Source organism: Pelodiscus sinensis, chromosome 4, assembly GCF_049634645.1.
Source record: "Pelodiscus sinensis isolate JC-2024 chromosome 4, ASM4963464v1, whole genome shotgun sequence".
Taxonomy (NCBI): Eukaryota; Metazoa; Chordata; order Testudines; family Trionychidae; genus Pelodiscus; species Pelodiscus sinensis.
Window position 1 is genome coordinate 12,859,315 of NC_134714.1, and position 20,283 is coordinate 12,879,597.

Consider the following 20,283-nt stretch of genomic DNA (forward strand, 5'->3'; position numbering starts at 1 on the left):
CAAATCCAGTCTGTGACTTCCATGCAGTGACAGGGGTCCTCTCTAAAACTGGAGAACTGATTGTCATAAATAAATTATATTGTAGTCCCACAAAGATGATACTGAAAAGGCTACATAAGGGTCACTGTGGCCTCACCAACTGCCAAGAGTACAAATTTCATTGTGGTGGCCCAGAATAAGGTATTTTGCATAATGACCAGAAAGACACATTCCAAATACCTATCATACCCAAAGCATTACCTAGTAGATCTTGGAAAAGAAGAACACTAACTCTGTCCAAAGAAAGGAACATAATTACTAGCTGTTAACGATTTTTCTTACAAAAATATATATTCCATGTATCACTAGAACCAACAGTTCACAGGGAAATTAAAAGACATTTTGATTCATTCTGGCATCCAGAATGAATAATCATTGAATATAGGCCAGAGTTTGTCATCTTTTAATTTTAAGCTTTTGGGATATGGTATAATTTCAAACATATTGCTTCCAGTTCCTGTCATCCACAGATTGCAAGAGAGACCAGTACAGATTACTAAGAGAAATCTACAATAAAAAGATCATTTATTTCACTTTCTGATCTGTAGTTACTGGTGTAAATCCAGCTTAGTTACTTTTGGCTCAACATATAAGAATGATGCCAATGTTATAGGTAAATTTGGCCCTCCTTAAATAACATCAAGCCAAAGTTAAGAGCTTTCAGGCTTTCTTCTTTAAAAATTGGAATTCAGCACAAAATTTACCAATACTTTAACCAGGACACCAAGTCCAGCTAACACTGGATAAGAAAAAAATTGGAAACCACCAACAGGTGCAAATTCTACCTGATTAACACTGATCAAAGTAGTCATTACCAAGGAAAGAAGTGGAATCTCCTGCTGGTTCCAAACCTAGCTAAATTACCACATGATCCTAGTATCAATGATATTCAAACACACTTTTTGTGAATGGAGATAGGCTAGTTCAGAAAAATCATATGAGTATGTTTTTCCACCTTTGCAGTCTAACTATACAAGTGAATCAACTGGAGAAAACCCACCTCATTGCTAATAGATAATTCACTGTAGAACAATGGTGAAACTGACAACTTGGCTTGATCTTTAATTTATTAAATATTCTTGTTAAATATCATTTATAGAATATACTTCCTTTAAAACTTTAGCAGGAAGCCAGGCAAGAGTAGGACTAGAAAAGGCTCTAAGCAGAAACTTTACAATGAAGCAGAGAGATGGACAGATATAGCAGTGTTAGAGATGTTTTTCTTTTCCTTGTTCAGTGCCAAGGAACATGATTCTTTCTTAATTCACTTATGTCATATGACATACAGCGCAGCAAAGTTCTGGGATGTCCTTGTGAACATGAAGATTCTGCCTCCAAAGTCTATAGGTCCCCAGAGTCGATACTTAATCTTGCTTTGGGCCTAGTCAGAGAATTGTGTGCTTGGATTAGTGGTCTCTTCAGGTGACAAATATGTAGTAAAGAAGAGATTAGCTATACTCAGCTCCATTTTATTCAAATTAGATGGGGTCCTTGGGTTTCTGGTAAACTGTTGCCAAAGCCAATAAAATAGGCCTGACAAACTCAAAGTTACCCTTTAAGAATGTACTTTGGTTATTTGACTCTATCCCATTTGCTGATAAATACATATAAATAGAAAATGACAACAGCAAAACTCTGTACCCATGCATTCCTGCAGCTTAAATCTAGGGCAGCATTGAAAAAGCTAAACCATACTCTTGCTTAGCTTGTTAACATTTGCCATTACATTAAAAATAAAAAATACAGCCCAAAGCAGTAAATAATACTAATTCAAATCTAAATATTAATTACAATGATACATAATTCAAAGAATTAAAACAGCAGTGTGTGTAGTAAGAGGAATGGAGGCTGAAGAATTATCTGTGTGTGGATTTGGGGCCTTAGTTTGAAGAAATGTGTGTGTTTTGCGGGCCAATGTTTCTATAGATATGAATAAGTTCTCCCTTATGAAAACATAGGTATAGAGGATCATTCCTTTTATTCAAGAAACTTTAAAAAAAAAAATTAATTTTCTAAAGCTTGATCTGATTAAAAAATGATAATAAATTGTCTGGGTGCTGCTGGGGACCTCACTTCTCATAGATGGGACATAGGAGGTTAGGTACTGCGTTGTCAAAGTCTCTGTCATTGTGGGGTATGGTGGAGACTCTACCTGAGGATACATTTTATGGGGAATCAAAATACAGGACTATGCAGCACTTTAAAGACTAACAAGATGGTTTATTAGGTGATGAGCTTTCATGGGCCAGACCCACTCCTCAGATCAAATTGTGGAAGAAAATTGGCATGATCATATATACCAAAGGGATACAATCAAAAAAAGTGAACACATAAAATAGACAAATCAGATTTTAGAATAGAGGAGAGATGGGGGGGGGGAGGTTAATGTCTATGAGATAATGATATTAGAGGTGATAATTGGGGAAGCTATCTTTGTAATGGGTAAGATAATTAGCATCTTTGTTAAGGCCCATTCGTAAAGTGTCAAATTTAAGCATGAATGACAATTCCAAGGCTTCTCTTTGAAGTCTTGTGTTAAAATCTCTTTGAAACAGGATGCAGGTAGTCAGGTGGTTGAGACAATGCCCATTCTGGTTGAAATGGCAAGAAACTGTTTTTTCTTCGTGACACTGTCTGATGTCTGTTTTGTGTGCATTGTCATTCATGCTTAAATTTGGCTTCACTGGAAAATTTTATTGTACATGAAAATGATTGTGAAGAAATCTTTAAGTCTTTGTTAGTTTTTAAAGCGCTGCAAGACTATTTGTTGATTTTTAAGTTTTTCCAGTTACAGACTAACTTGCCTATCCCTCTGAAATTTATGAAGAAGTGAGTTAGCTGACACATTGCTCAGCATGACTGAGGGGTCTACATAATTGAGGGTAAATTGTTTTCAGTGTCGTATTAGTAGTAGTGATTAGCTGATGCAATGCTGAACACAATTTGTTCTGGTCTACATGTATTGTTCAGTCCTAGTCAGCAATGTCAGCTAACTCAAGTCTTTGCAGTTGCATTTTAACACAATATAAAATTTTCTAGTGCAAAAAAGCTCTATGGGAGATAAAATTTTGTTGGATGTGTTATATCATTCTGCCCATCTCTGGGAACTAAAAAAGGCAGAATGATTTTGTTCCGTGTTTTATGATAGACTTTATTTACACGAGAGCAGTTACTCAACAGGGTTTTAGGTGATAATACCTCGTGAATTGAGTGTGTCCATGCTAGTCACCTACAATCAATTTAAAGTTTTCCCAGCTTCCAACATAAGGGCACCCTTAATTTGATTTAAGATGTGTATGGCTGTCATGAGGGCAATCTCTTACTGCTTTCAAAGATGACAGTAACCTCAACCAACCTCAATACTTACTTCTCCAGCTGAGTACCCATTCTATACTCAGCCTTCCACAGTATCTTTGTCTCCTCCAGCCACAGTCCCAGCCTTATTATGCTTTTTCATTCTCCTCCAAGAAATGTTCCCCCTCTTAGATCCACTCCACCCCTAAAAGTCCGCAGCCTGCGGTCTAGTGGGGGCTTGGAGGAAACTACACGTGGTGCCCCCAGAACACTCCCTAGCCATGTCCCATTATCCTGGCAGATGCCTTGAAAACTCCCCTGCCCACCACTGCCAAGTGAATATCCCCCAGCTTCAGCTGTGACAATGCAAAGCCAGTCCAGCTATAGGTTTCTAGCTACAGATGGGCCGACAAGCTGCTGCTGGCAGCTGGTGATCCCCAGTGGGATTGTCATCTTAGACTAGTGTAAAGGGATGATAGGAGTACTGGTGAAGACTGGGAATAAGTATGTGTAGGGATAGTGTTGGCATGTTCCTGCTGGCTCCATGAGGATGTCAGCTAATGGCTTGGAGGAAAGTGCCCCTGTTGCTCTGTTAATCTTCCCACTGAGGATGATCCATCTTTGTAGCCAGACACAAAAACCCCATCTTGTTTCCCCCCCCCCCAGAGAGCAAGAGAAAGGCAGTCAGCCTTTGATGCCCTGGGAACACAGGTTTGCTGCCTGTCCCTGACTCTACCATAAACAGAAACCAGACAGTAAATGGGCTAGCTGACGACCCGGGGCCTCCCGTCGCCCTGATGGCTAGTACCAGTAATTGACACGCCTGCACTGTCCCAGGAGAGGAATCTTCGCCCATCACATACCAGAGGTGCCCATTGTCTGCATTTTCCCAGGTGTGAATTATGCTTTGCCCCCTTCGTGGGAAACTTGGCATTCAAAGCCATTTTTCCTAATTGGCCGCTTGAAACCAGGAAGAAGCCTACATGACCCAAGGGGTATAAAAGAGGTTCAGCCGCCCACCCCATTTGAGCTCCAATCATCTATACCTGCTGGCAGGTATTGATTGTCTCCCGAGGTCTGTGGGACGCCCAACCTCGCCCTACTTCTTCCCGAGGGATTGAGAGAAAGACGCTGGCCACGCCAAGTCTGGAACGCAGGGGTGAGAATATATACCTGCTATGTGTCTATTTTGCATGCATTTAATAAGAGCTCAGAGAACCAAAAGGGTTTCATGGTACCTGTAAGTGACTTATTAGTGTAATTTCTGTCCTGTCCTTTGTAGTGTCTGTGTTATCTGTAACACAGCAGTAGCATTTAACAACTAAGTTTACCCTGTAACAATAAAATAGTAACTGTTTAAGCTTTAACCCGACTCCTTCAGTTGCTGTAACAGAACCAAGCACAATTTAAAAGAACTTCAGCCGGTCATAAGGGACTCACTGCCCTGACCGTCGGCTGACAATCTTTCAAATAGTTCATCAGAACCCACAGGATTTGTCCAACTAATACTTGTTGATGATCCACAACTGGATTGCCAGTTTTGCACTTTAAGGTCCTGCCATGGATCAATGGTAGTAACCTCTGAGCCCCACAAATCTTTTGGACCTGTTTGTAGTTGGGGCTGGGTATGCTTTCATGGCCTGGACTTAGTCCAGGGGTGGGCAATAATTTTTGATTGGGGGACACTATGATTTTAGGAAGTGGTTGAGGGTTGTACTTTTCCATGATATTAATGGAGGAGATGCAAGGTCTGGGATGGAGGTTTGGTGCAGAAGGGAGCCTGGCATAAGGGCTTGGGTGCAGGAGGGAGAGTGGGGTCCAGGAGGGAGTTTGGGTGAAGGAGGCAGTTGTGACCTAGGGTAGAGGGATGGGGTGCAGGGTTTTGAAACATGACCTAGGGCAGGAGGGGGTTGTGACCTAGGAGAGGGAACTGGCGGTGCAGGAATTTGGGTTGTAACCTAGGGTAGAAGGGGATCGTGATCTGGGGCAAGGGATTGGGGTGCCATATCTGGGAGGACATATGGGTGCAGGATAGTGGCAGAGGGTTGGAGAGGGGCTGGGGTGCCAGAGGCAAGCTCTGGCGAGGAGACTTACCAGCCAGCAGCCCAACCAGCCTGCCTGTCTGCAGAGCTAAATGCTTGCAGAGCTTAAAAAGTTTTTCTGCCTGTCTGCCTGCCCCGCACCTGCCCAGGCTGCATGGCCATGTGATTGTGTGAATAACTGAGCTGGAGGGTAGAGGGGCATGGTGTTTTGTGTGCTGCCTGTTATTCAAACAGGCATCTCCCATTGGCCAGTTTCTGGCCAGAAACAGGCCAATGGGACTGTGCTGAAGGCGGGGGCAGCACCTGAAGTTTTCCCCGCTCCCCTGCGGGCTCTCAGCTTTTATAGAGAAACGGCCCCGCAGCTGCTTTTCTGACCAGCATGTGGGGCTTTTGGGTAAGCAGGGGAGCCTGCCTGGGGCTCCCTGCTGAGTCCGTGGGCCGGATCCATTGGTTTGGTGGGCCAAATCTGGTTCATGGGCCGTATTTTACCCAACCATGACTTAGTCCACTAGAGGGCTGGCTCTGGTCCTTCCCCCAAATATAGCCCAGGTAACTGGGTTTTTCTTTCCCAGTTTTACACAGGTTTGCAGTTAGGTCAGCCTCCTACAGGGATCCAAGAATGCTGGTGGTCGCCTCTAAGTGGACCTTCCAGTCTTGAATATGGATGATCTATATAAGCTACAGCAAATGAACCACATGGTTGGAGGATTTGATCTGTGAGCTATTGGAAACTCACTAGGCTGCCACGGAAGCCAAAGGTCATTGTCTTAAAGTGATATAAGCCAAACATAGTGACAAAAGCATTTATCCTATGAGTCCAGTGTGAGTGGAATCTGCCAGCAAGGGCAGTGAGTTACATGGGTCAATAGAGACCAGGCTTCAGGAATATTCCTGGCCCAGGGGCCTGGCTCCAGCAATCCCTGGCCCTACCTGCTGCCCACACACTACCTTTGGTGCGTCCCTCGCTCCCACCTGCTGCTCCCAGGTGATTTAAAAGGGCCTGGGGGTTCCTGCCATCACCACCAGCAGTGCAGTGGGTTTAGAGTGGCTTCCTGCCCACTTGCTCTGCGCATAGCTGCTGGAGCAGCCTCTGAGCAAGGTGTGTGTGTCTCTCTATGCTGCCCCTGCCCAGGGATCCCCTGCAGCTCTCTATCCTATGGGGGGCAAGGCCTGCAGGCAGCAGCATTCAGAGATCTCCTGGCCCTCCTGTGTAAGAGCCGCTGCCAAAAGGGATTGCACCAGGTAAGTGCGACACCCGCATCCCCTGTACCCTCTCTTGCCCCCAAACTACCTTCCAGAGCCTGCACACCTCACCTCCATCCTCTCCCACCCATAAATTTCTTCCTGCACTCTCATGCCCTCCCCTGGCACCCATTCTTGCCCCCCAAACTCTCTTCCACAGCCTGCACTCCTCACACCCTCTTGTACCCCCACCACCTCCACCAGCCCAAGACAGCACCCAAACTCCCATCCAGAGTGTGTACTCTGTACCCCCTCCTACACGCCAATCCCATGCCCCAGCCCAGGGAATGCACCCTGCACTCAAACTCCATCCCAGAACCTGCACTCCAGACCCCCACTCACACCCAAACTTCCTCCCAGAGGGGTGGGGGAGAATAAAGAACTTGGACGCATTCTGGGCACCACCAGATTTCTACAAACCAGCCACCCCTGTCTGCCAGTATGCCCTAGAAGCTCTAACATTATAATATACTGGGCCTCACCTCGCCAGGCTTGTAGTTCATCCACTTGGGGCATGGGCTAGGAATACAATTTGAGCATATCAATGGCTTTTCCCAAATCTATACAGAACTACATAGCACCATCCAGTTTAGGGATCAGTGTCACTGAGTTTTGCCAGTTGTTGTTGGATTTTTCCATGATCCCCCTTGTTCCAATGGCATAGAGTTCCTTTTTCATTGGATCCTGCATTGGTTTGGAGAGCAGCCAAGGGTTGTCCCTAATATTTTGCTCTGGCTCCAACTGGATATGATGAGTTTGTCTTGGCTGTGATGAACACACCCTCAGGAAGGCATCCAATTGGTGTCTCACTTAGCTCCGGGTTGAGGTTCTCCCCACAAATACTTAGGGCCAGGATGCAGACAGATGGATGCCTAGAATGATAAACAAGCTCTCCTGCTCCATCCATGGTTTCAGGAGGTTAATATGGTAGATCTGAATTGACTTCCTCTTGTAAAGCTGTCAGGTCTCATTATTAACTAGTCTGCATGATGGACTGCTTCGTATGGTCCTTGCCATTTACAGCAGGGCTACTCAACACATGGCCCATGAGCCTCATGTGGCCTGTGGCCCGTTTGTTTGCGGCCCGTGGTGCAGTATGGGTTTACGTGGGGCTCAACACGTGGCCCACAGGTATGAGCCAAAACAAAAAAGTAGTCAATATAATGGTCTTGTGTTGATATGTATTTTAGTAGTTAAATTCCTGGACTGTTATTGTTCATTAAGTGCTGTTATGTGTGTGGAAATTGGGTAAATATTGCATTTTATTAATATCAGCGGAACTGACTTAAATGGGGCCTAGTGTGGTGTGGTCTTGCCTTAATCTTTGTATTCATGCCCAGTCAGTGTGAAAGAAGCTATTTGCATATATATTTGTATGTATATGCAATCACACTTAAGTTGCGGCCCTGGGCATGTACTGTATCAGTGTGGTCCCCAGGGCTTCCAAAGTTGAGTAGCCCTGATTTAGAGAGTAGCTTTGTTATAGGCTTACTCCTGAGCACTAATGAGGTTTGTTTGTTTTTAGGTCCTTTGGGTTTTGAGCCTTTCCTGGAGATAGAGTTTGGAGGGAGGAGAATCCTCATTATAGGCTATTGCAGGGGCATCTCAGACTATTTGGGGGGTAAGCTATGTGGGCAGAAGGAGTTCTCCAGTAACTTGACCTCCTTAAGGCTTTGAGAGCCTTGTGGAAGGACTCATCTGTGTTGAGGCCTCCATGTAGGGTAGTATTCCAGGCCCAGGGGTCTGGCTCCAGCTATGTCCAACTCTACCTGCTGCTCCCACACACCTCCCCTGGTGTGTACCCTGCTCCCACCTGCTGCCCCCAGGTAATTTAAAAGGATGTGGGAGCTCTTGCCACCACCACCAGCAGTGCAGTGGGTCTAGAGCAGCTTCCTGCCCCACATGCTCCGCTCATCATGTTGAGGTGTCCATGCAAGGGGTATGTGATTCTTTCTGGCAAAGACCTACATCTTTTCCTAAGGTACCTGCTGCTGTAGATTCAGATTAGTTCTATTGCCCATGAGGATCATGGGAAACTCATCCTGGTCTTTGAGCATAAGGATTTGGGTGTGGAATTTGCTGATCTCATTGAAGCTGCTTTGGTTATGTGGATAGCATAGAAGGGCACTCAAAGAACTCTTTCCTATGCAGATGTACTGATTCTGCTGGGTCCAAAACTCCTCCTACCCTGCCACGTCCAGGAAATGTAGCTGGGTTTGGGACCCATAAAAGTTGCAAGTTTTCATGCTGTTGGATCATAAAAACATAGTACAACTGGATGAATGCAGGACCTACTCTCCTCACTAATCTGCAACTAACTGAGCTGGGTTTCTCCCTTTTAAGCTCCTCCCTTTAATTCTGACATCTCTCACATGAGCCTCTTGTAGTTTAGGATTGCATATTTAACAGGGCGTGGTTTCTGTGTGTGGAGTGTGGGGGGAGGTGGTGTTGCTAGAAATGGTGCTCTGGTGTACAGGAGTTGTTAGTGGGAGTGGTGCATGTGTCTGTGTGTGTGTGTGGGGGGGGGGTGCATGTGAAATGTTTGTGAACATGTACAGAGTAGTTCCCTGTAGGGATGAGGCGGGTGGCTATGTACTGAGCAGGCTGGAGATTTTGCTGTGTGATACCATCTCTTTTCCCCTGTGGGGAATGGGAAACGGGTGTTCCCATGCGTGTAACACTCAGTCCCCAGCCATGGCCTCAGAGCAGGCGACTGTCTCAGTCACATCAGTCTGAGCTGGTTAGATCCCTTCTGCACCGCACAACAGCACAGGTCACTGAGCCCCTTCAGGCAGTGTGTGGGGGGGGGGGGGCACCTCCCCCATGCACTGCTCTATGGCTGGGCCCTGTCCATTATCCCCCCCCACCCTGGAAGAGCATGGGGGGAGGGAACTCCACGCACACCACTCCCTCTCTCGCCCTCCCCCGCCCGCTGAGAGGGGCGGTTGGACCACCCATCCCCCCACGCGCAGCGTCTCTCTCTCTCTCTCAAGCGCGCGCAGCACCCACCCCGCCTGAACCCCAGGCAGCACATGCGCTGTAAAAGGTGGGGGGGGGGGGCGAGAGGTGATGTAATAGCTCCACAGCCTGCTGCCCCTCCCCTCTTGCAGTTTCTTCAAGCTCGAACCCACATCCGGGCTCTTCACGCTGGGCCGGAGGCGGCGACTTCACCCGCGGTAGTCGCAGCCGTCCGGCCCAGGTTTGAGCGAGGAGGAAGGGAGCGTACACGCGCGCGCCTGCGTGTGCGCGCCGGCGAGGGGGAAGGCCGGGGGCGCGCGCGCGCGAGAGAGAGAGCAAGAGCGCGGCGTCGCGGGAGCGCGCGTGTGCCGCTCAGGGAGGGGAGCGGGGTCTGTGGCGCTGCGCGAGGCAGGACGAGAGCGAGCGAGAGCGCGGGGTGGGGGGCGGCGGGAGGAGGAGGCGGCGGAGGCGGGGGGGGGGATGAGCTCTTGGTTCCCCCTGGCCAGAGAGCCGCTCTCCGCAGCTGCCTGTGAATGAACTGAAGCGAGGCCGCCGGCCCGCCGGCCCCCTGCCCAGCGCCGTCGCGGATCCCGCCCGGCCCCGTCGGAGCGCAGAGCGCGGCCCTGCCCGCTCCCCGGAGAGCCGGTGCCTTTGGCCGCCGCGGGGTAAGTGCGGGGCTCGAGTGGGGAGGCGGGCCGGGCGGGCCGAGCGGGAGGCGGCGGGGCGGAGTACGCCAGGGCGCTGAGGCCGCGCCGCCGCCTGGGCCCCGGGGCCTGTAAACAAGCGGGGGCGGCCCGCGCGAGGTGACGGAGCGGGGCGCTAGGGAAGCCTGGACCCCTCCCCCCAGCAGGCGGCACCGGGGGAAGGCGGGCGGCCGCTGCGAGCCAGCCTGTCCCCGCGCGGGATGCTGCGCTCCAAGGGCTGAAGGTGACCAGGGGCTTGTCCCCAGGGCGCCAGCCTCGCCTTGCGAAGCGGCGATTCAGCCCCCTGGGGGAGAGCGGTCCCGGCCCTGCTGCAGGTAACAAGCCCGCTGCGCTCGTGGCCAGCCGAGCTCCATTAATAATGCTTATAAACACCCCCCCCTCCCTTAGGCGCGCACTCGCCTCACCCCGCCGCCAAAGCACTTGGGGCAGGGCACCATTAAGAAACACATCTATTTATAAAGCACCCCACCCCACTAAGGGTCGCTGCACAAACACTCCCAGATAGTGATTTTATTTTTATAGCAGCCGCCTCCTACGTGCTCGCCTTCCTAGGCGAACCATTGACACACATTTTAAGTTTGAATGTTGTATTAGGGTCTTTAAAAACAGTTTTGAGCCCGAAAGGGAAGGTTACATACAGATGAAGCATGTGCTGTCACGTTTCCCATGTTAAGAATAGGTGGGAGAGATTAGCCCCCCCCCCCTTTAAAACTGTTGCCTGTTGACCTATTTGGTAATCTTGGCTGGTTTTGTTTTTGTTTTAATGTAAGAAGGGTGGGCTGAGAATTTGTTTTCTGCAACTAACATAAAATATACTAGCCAGACACTGTTCAGGGTGTGCTGCAAATTAATAGTTTTGAAAGAACTGATTTGATAAGCATTTATTTGACATACATACTGGTTTACAGTAAGAGCTTCTCAACTTTGCTGTTTTCCTTCTGAGGGACTAGTTCTAGGGTTGATGTGTCCTTTGCAAGTTAGGACGCCTGTTTGTTGAGAATCACTGTTGTGATAACATTACAAATTAAGACTAATCTTAAGACCTAGAGGGCCTTCTGAATGTGGATCAGCGCAGTATTTTCGGGGTCTTCAGAAAGATTGTTCCAGTGCTTCGGCTGCTGCTTCAGGCTTTGTCAAGTGCTAGTAATGTGAAACTAAACCGTTTCATTGCTGTTTAAAACCTGTGGAAGGCAACTATCAAGAATTGACAGTTTCACACAACTCTTTCTGTGTCAGTTTCACAGCTCTCTGCCTGCTTAGGAAAGCTATGAACAGCAGCAGAGGCAAGAACTGGAGAACTGTTCAGAGGAAATTAGGGATGTAAAATCCCATTCAATTAGTTAACTGGTTAAACCATAGGGTTGATGATTAAACGGGGGTGGGTAGGGGATGCTCCATCCTGGCTGCTTCCTACTCTTTGCTGGATTGGCAGCCCCCAGCTCCCAGATCCATGTGGTGATCCGCTAGGAAGCCTGCTCCCCAGGTACCAGTTAATTGGTTACCCATTAACTTCCCTAGAGGAAATAAGAGTAAGAAAATTGGGGCTGGAGGAGATGTGTAGTAGCAGAGACCCTTCAAGTTCCTGCTCCTTTCCAACAGCTGGGGTGGGGAGTATAGGAGCTTCGTATTTTGGCATCAGATTCTGCCTGTCATCATCCATAAAGATGGAGCCCTTGAAGAAAAGCATTCTTGTACATAAAAATGGCCATACTGGTCAGACTAAAGATCCACCTTGCCCAGTATCCTGTCTTCTGACAGTGATCAATGCTAGGTGCCCCAGAGGGAATGAACAGGTATGTCATCAAGTCATCCATTCGCTGTTGCTTGCTCTTTCCCAGCTTCTGGCAAACAGGCTAGGGATGCCAACCGTGCCTATCCTGGCTAATAGTCATTGATGGACCTATCCTCCATGAACTTAACTAGTTCTTTTTTGAACCCTGATATAGTCTGGACCTTCACAGCATCCTCTGGCAAGAAATTTCACAGATTAATTGTGCATTGTGTGAAGTTTTTTTAGAAATGTTGACATCCTTGTCTGCATAGGATTTGGGCATTTTACAGATGTTTTGCCCCAGAATCTCACTTGCTTTATGGGGTCTCCTCTCATCTGCCCCCTTGTTTCTTGTTTCCAAGACCTAGTTTACACTCAGTTTTGCTGCTATAGCTAGTGGACTGGAAAAAATCATATCCCTCGCCAATACAGTTATGCTGGCAAAAGCGCTTGCTTGGGTAGATACAGTTAGATTGGGGGAGGAGAGGGGGGGGTCTTTTTGCTAGTATAGTTTTGTTGTTGTTGGGGAACACTGTTGCAGGTATAAGATGGCTCTGGTATTGAACTGTATCGGCAAAACCCTTTGTAGTGTAGACCAGTGTTTCTCAACTTTATTAAAAAAAAAAAAAAAGTAACCCCCCCCCCAAAAAAAAGTACCTACAGTTTTCTGACACGCACATTTTTTTCTACCATTGCAACACGTTTGTTTAAAGAACTTAATTGTAGCTGTGTGGGCGGTGAAATTTTTGGGTGTAAAAAGTACAAAAATAATAAAGCGCTGTAAAACTTAAAATAAAAAATCAGTTTTCTCCCAATTTCAGTTGACGTAACCCCCAGACTTCTCTCGAGTACCCCCAAGGGTACTCATACCACTGGTTGAGAAATACTGGTGTAGACAAGGCCTCACTCTTGTTAATAGGCTTAATACTCTGGAAAGTAGTTTTCTGGTAAATCTTAGCTTTTCATGTTCAGTATTCAGTGCTTTTACTCCTTTTTTTAAGTGAATATATGGGAAATGGCTAGGTTTGTAGAGATGTTTTAGTGAAAAACTTGAAGGAGGATGGAGTTATCAAGGGACTGAGGAGACTTGGTTGAAATTAACGTGTTTGAACAGGCTTTCACTTGATAGTTTGATGCAAATGCCGTTACAGCAGTATAGTATACACAACTTTTTTCCTGTGAAATCAAGCTAGTTATTTCTTACATAGTGTAGCTTAAACGCAATTAAAATGAGTAACATTCTTGCTGAGACCAGCCTTTTAAAATTGGCCCCGAAATACTTCTTAAAGATTTCGGTTGGGCGTGGTTTAATTTGTAAACTTATGCAACTTGTGTGTTTTAGACTGCAGCTGTCAATAAAAGGGAGATCTTATTACGCTTTGCCATTTTAGTGGAATTCAGATTATTAAGCATCTGCTTCCCAAAAATTACTTAAATATAAACTTTATGTAACTATAATAACCATGATTAATTCTTTTACAGTATTTTAAATGTGAAAATTAGGCCTATTCTAAAGTGTCATATCAGCTCAGCAAGAATTGAGTAAAACAAAGGTGTATGCATAAAATGTCATAACTTTTATTTATTTATTTAAAGTGCCTTCTAACATCTTGGAAAGTACAGCTTTTTTCTTTTGCAGCTGAATATACAGTATTTGTGACAATTGTTCATTCTCTTTACAAAATGAATCGGACTATTATTTTAATTCAGTGGCTTAATGCTCTAGGTTTTTATTTGTGGAAATCTTAGTTCAAGGGATATTTGGGTCACAAATGAGAATAAGTTTAGTTCCATCCTAGTGCCTGTTGGTTCACATCATAAAAATGTTCTTTTTGGCACGAGTTTATGTTTTATAGAGACCAATGACTTGAATAACAAAGATGTTTTAGGTCAAAATGGTAGTGTCTTGGCAGAGCTATGCAGGGAAGCTTGTGCAGCTCCTGCTATGTTGTGTGGCCTTGGCAACTGTTAGTCCTCAGTTCACTGAAATCATCATATCCGTGCTTTAAATGAACACAGTCAATTCAAAACCTAGTATATTATTTAAAAAGTTAATTTCATATGCAAACGTCTTGCAGAAAATGTTTTTCCTCCAACATCGCTTTTAGGTGTCAGAAAATCTAATTTATGTAAAGTTTAAGCTGACTGTCCTGTCTGTAAAGTGTCCATCATTGCAGTAATTCCAGGGTACAAAGCACAGAGCCTCTGTAAATAGTATAATGCCTGACTAGATGTTGGTGGACTGAGAATTTTTGACGGCTTCTTTGGCTAAAGGCCCATGAAATTTCATGTTTTCATATTTCATAATACCTAGACAATGCATGTCTCTACTGCATAGAGAGAGATTGTCTTTCCATGGCTTCTCTGAATAATGTTGTAGTGTGTGTACATATAGGAGGGGATTTCATAAATATTCAAGATAGGGGATACGGTCTTGAAATCATAAGACTAGTAAGACCACTTAAAAGGAGAGGGAACCAAAATGAGGAGCAAGTGAGAAGTACAATGTACCCTAATTGAGGCTCTTTAATAATTTTGTATTATTGGACAACTGTAGTACCCAGCTGGAAGAGTCTCTACCTTAAATGGTATGCAGTCCAAAATATCATTCTAAAATTTCTCATCCAGTAAGCTGGCCAGTATACTGTAGATTGCTGTTCAGCAGATATTTGTAACACATTTAACATTTATTTTATCAGGTCTTTTATTGTTTTTTTACAGATGTTGATGTATAGAAACCTATTATTTGAATGTTTGTTAGTCTTTTATGAAGTTTTCATTAAAAAGGACATTTTCTGCCATTGTTTTTTAGTTGATATGTCAACAATACATTTTAACGGGTATTTAAATTGGTTGTTGAAAACTTCGGTGGAAAAGATTGATACAAATTCTCTCTAGTAGTATTAAAGGGAAACTCAAGTTTTGTAAGAAACTTTTACCAAAACTAAACTTGGAATCAAATTTGTCCAAAGACAATAGAAGTATTTTCTTGAAAGATGAGAAAAAAGAATTCTAATGGAAGAGTTGTTAATCAAGTAAATACTCTTGTGTTTACAATAAACATTTCAAATTTTAGTAATGAGAGTATCTGAAAATGAAATTTAATAAGATCTTAATATAAATAAAATATTGATTAGTCTAGTTTCAGAGATGGAGTTTAGAGAAATGCCAACTCTCCAAATGAAGTGGAAAGCAAATTCTTAATTTTCAGTTTTAGTAATTAAAGATGTTTACAATATCAGTAAGGAGGTATTAATCTAAAAATGAATTTTAACCTGTTAAAATAATGTAGTTTTCATTACAAAACACAGGCAATTCAAATTAAAATGTCATTATGTTCTGATAAGCAATTATGGTATCAGGATAGCAAAGCCCATGATCATGTGAGAAATCTTATTGACTTCTGTTGGACTATTCATTCACAGATTTTAATCATGTGCTTAAGTACTTTACTGTATTGGGACCTACAAGATGACACATTTACATGTTTGTGTTTCAGTGGCTTCTGTATAAGAAGCAAAGATGGCCTTTTTTAACTTGATGACCTTGCAAATTCAACCTGGAATCTGTAGGTCAAATGGTGTGTTTTTCTGGCTCATGAATCATGACTAATAATCTTCATAGAGCTTAGTTAATATATCTGTGTACTTGTGAGACAGAAAAGAAACTAGCTCTTATTTCTGTATCTGAGTTTGCCGTACAGTGCTAAGTGGAGTGAAAAGTAAGTGGACTCTGAATAAGTACAAGAAGTTCATATCTACATTTCTGTGTTTTGTTTTGTTTTACTGTTCTGGGCTCAATCTGCAGACACGATCTCTTTCACTACTGGACCAGTGGATAGTATTTAGAATATACAACACTGTTCTCAAAATGGTGTTGTTCTTGAGAATCTGAAGTAAAAAAGATATTTTTTGAGTCAGTATTTTAAATTAATGTAAAGCCTAAAGATGTTCTTAAAAAAAAAAAAGAGAGAGAGAGAAACAACCAAATAACTCAAACAGTTTGTTTAGAGGTAATCTTTGCAGGAATTAAAAAAAAAAAAAAAATTGGGGGGGGGGTAGATTTTTCTGATTTGTTTAGAAAAGGCCTGAAATTTTTTTTTCTTTAAAAGGATTTTCTTTATGCTTGTCTTTTTAATTTAGAAGTATCAGGAATAGTTCATTCTTCCCCATTTTTGCCATCTGGATTGTGGGTGTCAGAGATTTTGGGATATCTCACATATTGATTGAAGAGAACAGGGGTCAGAAATCTTTAACAAAAGCGTTATTTCTCCACATGATTAGTCATTGTACTTAAACAGTTTTCACCTCTTAATTGCAGAACTTTCACTCCTAGTTCTTCTGTTGCCTTTCAGGTTAGACATGGCCTGAATTTCTAATGTAAAAAACAAGCAGAATATAATGAAAGCCTTATTTAGACATTCTAACAAAGCAAATCCCAATATTTTCCTTCTTTAGGTTATTTGTCTAATTGTGTAGTTGATACAAATTGTATCGACTACACAATTAATCTATAACGGGCCGCTCTACAGAGCTGCAGCGGACAGCTCTGGAAGCCGGCTCGAGCCAGGACTGAGCAGTACCAGCTCGTGCCAGCTCTGGACTACTGTAAGAGCCTGGTGACTCTTACTACGTTTAAAATGCAGAGGCACAATGGTCCCAAGCCATCGCCCAGTCCAGCAGCCCCTGTTCACGGTGGCTGTGGCTGGCTGCTGTGAACAGGGGCTTCTTGGCATTTGCCTGGGGAGCACAGGGTGGAGGTTCAAGTCCCAACCACTACACTTCAAAGGCGAAAGCGCTGCAGGGAGCATGAGGCCAGTGGGAGACTCAAGCAGTTCCCTGGTGGCCCCGTGCTCCTGGTGGTGTTTCAAAGTGACAGTGGCTCCAGGTGATGCTGCCGCTTCACGTGGTGTTTCAAAGCAGCCGTGCTGCATGGAGTCCAAGGTCAGCGGGAGAGCCTGTAACTGAGCTCAGGCTCCACGCAGTAATGCTGCTTTGAAACACGAGTGCAGCCTGGGCTAGCTGGGGACCCCAGGCTGCACATGGTGTTTCTAAGCAGCAGACCTCTGGCTCCACACAGTGCTGCCGCTTTGTAACGCCACACGCAGCTGGGAACTCCCAACTGGCCTGGGCTGCACATGGCATTTCAAAGAGGCAGCGCCATGTAGAGCCCATGGTTTGGCCCTGGGCTCCATGCGGTGCTGCCGCTTTGAAGCAACTCCTCACCAACCCACCCTTGTTGCCTCTTTCTGATAGAGGCAGCAAGGGTGGGGAGCAACTAGTTGACTAGCTTATCGACTGTCCAATAAGCATTTGCTTATTTAGATAGTCAACTAGTCATTCACATCCCTAGTTATCACTCAGCTGGAAGTGCCATTGTTCAGCTATGCAGTGATACTAATTTTACTACCAGTAAGGAATCCCTGTTCTAATCCCTATTATGGAATCATTAACATAAGCATTTATGTATAAAAATAATCAAAACTGTTGTTACTGTATCAGAAAAAGCTATGTGAAAACAGAAAATTTTGTTCTCATATACGTCTGAGTCCAATTACAGGTTGAACCTCGCTGCTCCAGCACCCTTGGGACCTGACTGGTCCCAAATGAGGGGATTTGCTGGACCAGGGAAGGTACCTCTCCTTGTAGCTGTGCTGCCTCCGGGCTAGGGCTCCAGTCTGCCTTCACTGCTGTCTTGGCCCCCCAGGGCTCTCTCCCCGGCCCCGCTACTGCTGGGGCTGGAGTGCCATGGCCAGAGCTGCTCAGGGGCAGAGCTGCGCAGCCACCTGGCTCCACGGTCTTTGCTGGGGCTGATCTGGGGCTGGAGTTCCCTGGCTGCTGGAACCAAAATGCAGCTGGAGCTCCACGGCCGGGACAGGGCCAGAGCTCCTTGGCTGCTACTGGGGTCGAAGCTCCCTGGCCGGGGCCAGAAGTCCACGGCCAGGCTAGAGCTCCCCATTTTCTGTGGCCAAGTTGCTCCTCTGGGGCTAGAGCTCTCCTCCATGCCGTCAGTTCTTCCCTGCTCCCCTGCCATACGCTCTGGGCTGCCAGCAGAGTCGCCAGTGCCCCTTATGGCGCTCCTACCCTGCCTCCAGAATTCCCTTTTCCTGGGTTCTGTGGTCCAGGAACATCCGTGGTCCATGTGGGACCAGAGATGTTTCCAAACTAAGGAATCCCAGTTAAGGGAAATACAACCTGTAAATGTTAATTCTGTTAATATCAGTGGAAAAATTAAAGGTTGGCAATTGATTTTTTTTTTTCATTTGACCTTGTCAATATGTTACTGAAAGTAATAGAGCACAGTTGACTCCTGCTGGTGTTTGTCTTTCTCTGCAGAATCTAGAAGATAGCATTACATCTGTGATTCAGGTGATCTTTGCAGCCATAAAGGCTAGAAATAGTTTTCATTGTAATGAAAGGTTAAATTTTTCAGAAGCTGATAAGACCACCAAAAGAGTAGTTACCCATCAATAATAGTGTGTATCCAGAGAAGGGGGTGTTAGGTGTTGTCTGTATGCAGTCACATATGTGGGATATTCTCTGGCCTCTCTCATCTCTTAGGCTCCCATGCATGATCATCTTGTAGGTCAGGGATCTCAGACTTATCTCAAGGCCAGTGCCAATTCTGAGAATGTACTAATGGGCCAGCGGGTATTTTCTCTCCCCTCCCCCCCACAGTAGCTCCAGTGGAAATGATGTCTTCACACACTCCTCCCTGTTTCTCTCCCTGCCTTGAGTCTCCCAGCCCTGCCTGCTCTCCCTGCCTGCCATCCCCGGGGGATTTAAAATGCCCTGGAAGAAGGCCCTGCTGCTACCCCCATCCTATGTATGGAATGATTCTCCATATTAGGGATGAAAAAATAATTTAAAAAGGCTACTATGTAACCAATAAAATTTTTAATGGTTACATTCACTGCAGATTGTTAAGATTAGCTCCTAGGGAGCCACAGCATATAGCCAGTGGTGGACGGGGAGAATGTAGGGGGAGAGCATCATGGACTGCCTGTGGTGGGCTCTGCTGGGCTGAAGCAACCTCCTGCCCAGGGCTGGGGAGTGGAGGGAATAGCTGCTCGAGCCCCTACCTGTTGACTGCAACCCGTAAGCCTCGCACATTAAGGGTGAAGCTTACTGCTTAACCTTTTACATCCCAACTCCATTCTCAAGTTATCCCGTAAGGCCCTGGATGGGCTGGGCTGGCAGTAGGGGTGAGCACCCTGCACTCACCATGGCAGCAGGAAGCAGAGCGACAAAGCTGGCCTGGGAGATGGCTGCAGAGTGGAGCACGCTGCTGCATTGCTCCACTTCCTCACAGCTCCCACCTCTTCAGTGAGGGGGGCTGACCCCTGCTGTTATCCTGTGGCTCCATCCCTCAGTAAACGGGGCTTGAGAGAAGGGGTGCAATGGAAGGAGAGAGGGCAGAGCAGGGTCAGGAAAAGGCAGGTTGGACTTGAGGGAAAGGTATGGATGCCTTCCCCCAGAGCTACAGGGACTCACGTGCCAATATTCACCCAGGACAAATTGTGGAATAGCTTGGGCTGTAGATGGCCTACGGGCTATGAGTTTGAGACCCCTGTTGTAGGTTATTCTTCTTAGATGATGATGCTCCTCTTGATAGTGACTTACTGAGGCCCTGTACCCCTGTCAGCTCTGATCTGTGGAAAGGGGGTTTATATGGTATATAAAAGAGAACTTCATTCATAATATATACAACTTCATTGATAGGGAGTTCAGACTCATGCACAAAGAAATCAGTCCCTTTGGTCATTGTCCATACTTTTAATTAGAAGGAGTAAGGCAAAGATAGACTGCATTACATCACTTAGTAATAGGGACGTGTATTTTCTATGTCTGTAAGAAGATATAGATCCATAGTCCGCAGATGACATTTCAAAGGGCACAGCAAATTGTATTTCCAGAAAATATTTTTTCACCCTTTACTTCAGAATTCCTTCTTGTTCGAGACCTTTTGGTTCAAAAGTTTTCTTAGGGTGTATTCATAAGTCCCCCAGGAGTTGAATGGTGGGAAGGTTAACTTAAAAGTAAAAGTTGACAAACTGTCAAATAATTGCCATTGCTGCAATGTGTACTTTCACATGTGTAACACGTGTGCATCTGTGCAATTTGGTATCACATAATTTGATTGCATTTTATTGTATATGTCAGTTACTTTGTGGGGAAAAAAGCCTTAAAAAGACGAATGATGAAAGAAAGGGATATAGCCTCCAAGAAAAGTT

At 45.4% G+C, this 20,283-nt stretch overlaps 1 protein-coding gene across 3 annotated transcripts in view; it reads left to right on the plus strand.

The window, feature by feature from the left end:
* The window catches only part of PPM1A (protein phosphatase, Mg2+/Mn2+ dependent 1A), a 93,407-nt gene that overhangs the window by 38,309 nt on the left and 34,815 nt on the right, over positions 1-20,283 (plus strand). Inside the window, exon 1 of one of the 3 annotated variants that reach the window (XM_075926346.1) lies at positions 9,755-10,240. The exons of 1 other annotated variant lie outside the window; for it this stretch is intronic. The gene's annotated coding sequence lies outside the window, so the exon portion shown is untranslated. Of the gene's footprint in view, positions 1-9,754; positions 10,241-10,437; positions 10,594-20,283 lie in introns of those variants that run through there. One more of the 3 variants, XM_075926347.1, reaches the window with a different exon arrangement.